Genomic DNA, 4,592 nt, shown 5'->3' on the forward strand with positions numbered 1-4,592 from the left:
GCTATCTTTAGTTTTGGAATAAATTTGAAAGAGATTTGAACAAAAACGGAAAAGGATAGGTAATGAGTTAGGGAATTCCTATTTACCAAGCTCTTCACCGTCCTGTAGGACAGGTGACCCTCTGCAGCCCACACAAGGTGCCTACTCTCCCAGGTCTCGGCCCACGCAGGAGCACTTCTCAGCTGGCGACCCCCTCGTCCGAGGTGGGCCCGTCTCGGAATCTCCTCCTCGTCAGCAGCCTCCTCCTCGGGGACCTCCTCTGCAGCAGCCATCACCGCGGCGGTGAAGGCCTGCTCTAAAGCCTCCTCGACAGCAGCGGCGTCTATATCCATGGGATCTCTCCCAGAAGAAGAAGCATCGTCACCTGCAACGATTAAAGCAAATCCAGGCCGCGTCACATGACGACAAGCCTTTGTTAAGTAGTTTTCGAGCCTTCAAGGCCCAGAAATCGCCCCTTTCCGGCCATCCTTGGCCATGTTCCCGCCAAACCCAATCACTCATGTGATGAATAGGGTCAAGTCAAGTCAGAGTCAAAGCCTAGTTCCGAGTTCGAGTCGAAAATTCGGCAGCATTTCGCTATAATGGCGATTATGCCCTAAAAAGTGTCCTGCAAAAAGTTGTCACAAACCAAATTTCCGAGATGACAGGAAGTTTGCCCATCATCCAAGGGTCCCAAGTATCAAATTTCATCACAAATGGGCAATCCTAAGGCCATTTTCGAAGCAATTTTCGATCTAGCTGTGAAACCGTCTCAAAATTCGCTCAAGGGCTCAAAACTTGATGAAAATTCGAAGTAAATACATGGTTATGTTCCTAACATTGCCTACTACTCATTTCTAGTATCAATTTGGCATGACAAATCCATTTGGGGGAAAAGCCCCAAATTTTCGATCAAAAGGGTCGAAAACCCTAATGTTCGCGGCTCAAAATTCGACAAAAATGAATGATTAATGCAAGATTAAAGCACATACCTCGATTAGTCATATTCCAAGCAAGCTTTTGAATCCAACCTTGATAGAAATGGTGAAGATTTGAGAGAGAAATTGAAGGATTTATGTTTCAAATAATGAAATGAAAACCTTTCGATTTCGCGTTTTTACGCGGAATTCTTTGAATTGGGAATGACGCAAAGCGGGCGCTGCGCCTCTTCCAAGAGACGCAGCTCTTGCTGCGCCTCTTCCTTTGTTTCCCTCCTGATAGATTTTCAAAAATCCGTTATGAGTTCGTTACTCGTGGGCCCATCTTTGGTGCGCCTCTTCCTCGATGACATTTTATCACTTTGGTCCGTTTCGATGATTTCCCTTCGTTCCGGTCCGCATTTTATCCAGTGCGACAGTATTTCGCAGTATTGTCCAAATTCATTTTATCCCGCGCAGCAGTATTTCGCAGTATTGCTCAACCATTTTGTCTGGCGCAGTGGTATTTTGCAGTACTGCTCACTCAAGACTTTCCCCGACGATCAAGATGTTCCTAGTCGTCGACACATTCCCCAATAAGAGTTCGCTTGAGACCGACGCAAGCAGATTCAACTTCCAAATTTCGCCAGAATTCGCTCGAGACCAACGCAAGCGGATTCCCCCAGCAGTTTCTACCAACGTCCTGCTGCTTTCAATGTTTCTTGTTTCCCCGCAGAGTTCGACAGGGTGTCGTTCTCCAGAAGTTCCTATACCCAAACCTTAGTTACCTTTAGGTCAGAACTCATATTTGGCCTCCTTCCTGTCAATGCTTTCCTTTAGGGTCCCACACCCTAGCACATTCATATATTATCTTTAGGTCTTAACCTTAGCTCCTATGCACCTCCGAAAGCATCTCGAGGAAGAAGTCTCGGTATGGTCTCTTCTTATGGTCAAGAGCTTCCTTACGTAGTCTAATGGACTTTAAACGACCCTCCCCGATAGTCGACGGACTCTAAAATGTTCCCGACGACAGTCCTTGGCTCGACCCCCCCTTGAGCCGCCTCGCGTCGCCATAGTCGTCGGTTGTAATCTTCGATTGACCTGATGGCTATACTTTGACTTTCGCCTTGTCCAAGCCTCGGTCAAAGTGGGGGCTCAGAGACACCTCGTTTCTGCACCCCTCGCAAACCACCCGGTGATGATTGGGCCGCATGTTTGATTCGCGGAACGATTTGTGACAGTTCGTAAGATTATCGTCAAGTGATTGCTCAAATATAAATGTCAACCTCTTAGTTGTCATCTACGTGCCGATACGGTCGTTTTGGCAGTAATTAGAGTACATTCGGAGTCCGGGTCAAAAACCGTCTCCATTTTCGATAGCATTTGTTAAATCCCGAGTCGGAATGTTCTGGAATGTTCCGGATATTTCTATTCCATATTCATCAAATTTTATCTTTTGGCAAATAATATCCCGTAATATTCAAAAGATAATCGAATTAAATCCGTCCTACCATAACTTAAACACGGAAATCTTTCTTAAGCAGGAGGAAACCCCCTGGGAACAGGCGCGGCACCTGCTGCGCCTCTTCCAAGAGACGCAGTGGCTGCTGCGCCTCTTCCCAGGCCCTTCTTTGCATGATTTACGTATCTTTTTTATATCTTTCCGAGATTCACTTCCAAAGAGTCTCCGAAACCCTATTCCTTCACGTGATTAGTATAAATAGGAGCTTTCGTTCCTCATATTTCTCACGCGAGTGTCCGCCCTTCTCTTCTCCCTTTGCATTCTAGACTTTGTTCTTACTAATTGGCGCCTACGTGCTTGAACCTTCGACCACGTAAGCTCGGATCTTTCCGGGTACCAGCCTCTCCGTTGCATGACCGACCAATTTGACCAACTACACTTAATCAATCTTAATTAATCAATCGTTTTCCTCTTACGAGGGCACTCTTTCCTTGCATTCGCGTCGAGCATTCACTAATCGATCTTCTTAGTTCATCTCGTTCCGTCAACATGTAAGTCTGAGGGTGTATAATCTCTCTTTCATTTATTGTATTTTATTTATCGTATCACAATTGTAAGATTTATGTCGAAAGTATCTCATTAAAACCGATTTCTAAAACCGTGCTTTAAAACCTGTTTCGCGGATTTCCGGTAGATAGACAATCGAGAAAAGACGCAAAGAATCGCTGCGCCTCTTCAAAGGAGCGCAGACTGCTGCGCCTCTTCATGAGGCCGCCAGCTTCCTCGCTTCTTTTCTTCTTCCTCCGTCCTCTGTAATTCGTACCAAAAATTGTTCCTTTCGTTTTGTTCTTTAATTCTTCATCACGGTAATTTATAATTCATATGTATAACGTATATAATTCATCATTCATGCTTAATTAGTCATCAAGTCCGGCTTAAATCCCTTATAATTCATATTTGCGGGTTTTCGTCATTAATTCAAGTTTCGGGTTTTAGAAGTTCAATCTGTTCATATTGAGTTTCTGGAATTCGTTATTGATAAATTTGCATCTGTTTATTTATTGTTCATCACTAATTCGTCATCGTTCATCGTGTTTAATCTAATTCGTTTTGTTAGTTTAATCATTCATTTATTAACGTCGGCCCTTCACATAGTTAATCCGTCTTATTTCCGTCTCATTCATGTTTATTGTTTTCATAACCATCAATCATATGTAAATAACATGCTAATCACTTTCATCCGAGTAAATAATTGAATCGATTCATTAAATTCATCAACTCGACATTAACAATTGCGATTAAAACTTCACAACCCGATTCGTCCTTGGAATGACGCAAAGAATCGCCGCGCTTCTTCCAAAGGGCGCATGTCTCTTCTTTGTTCCAGGACGACTTACTTCGTCCCCGACTCCTTTTTCGCCTTGACGTAATTAATTAGTTTACGTATCAATTAACTAATATTCGTAATATCGCTAGTTCCTGTTCGTTAATTTGTTGTTTTATTCTTTTATTCGTTTTATCAAATCATCCGTTTTATTGGTATTTTCGACATAAATAAATCGATTAAATCCATTGTAATTATTGTAATTTTCATTATTGTAATTTATAATTATTGTATTTATTATTTGTATGTTTTCACATGTAAATCAACATTAAATCCCACTTCGACCCTAATTGCATGCCTAATTAATTGTTCACCGACTTAGTCTTAATTCACATGTTAGGATTAATCTAATGGATGTTGCATTGCATGCATATAGCCGACGATATATCAAGTACGAATAAACTTCCCTAATCATTAGTAGAGGCCGCTATCGAGGCGGGCGGGATTAGGTGTTCGATCAAAAGAGCTTCCTAATACGTACCCTCACCCCTTACTCCAGATCTCCGTGAGCACCCGTGTTCATTGGCATCCGCGAGAGTCATTCTAGACATAGAATGCTAAGGGTAACGATTGCTTAGTGTTCATGTCACTACTTTGTGTCTTGACATGACACGAGGTATTCGAACGGTTCCAATTTCCCATAAAAATTGGTGGCGACTCCATACAAAATGCAAACGCTTGTTTTCGAGCCCCTTCACTCCCAAGCGCCCCCGTGGGCGGCCCGCTGTCCACAGCAGCGCCTGCTGCGTCTGTTCCCCAAAGTGTCTATTCTGCGTAAAAACGCGATAATCAGAAGGGTTTATGTTCATTTGTTCGAAACATAATTCACACATTTCTCTCTCAAATATTC

Source organism: Silene latifolia, chromosome 8, assembly GCF_048544455.1.
Source record: "Silene latifolia isolate original U9 population chromosome 8, ASM4854445v1, whole genome shotgun sequence".
Lineage (NCBI taxonomy): Eukaryota > Viridiplantae > Streptophyta > Magnoliopsida > Caryophyllales > Caryophyllaceae > Silene > Silene latifolia.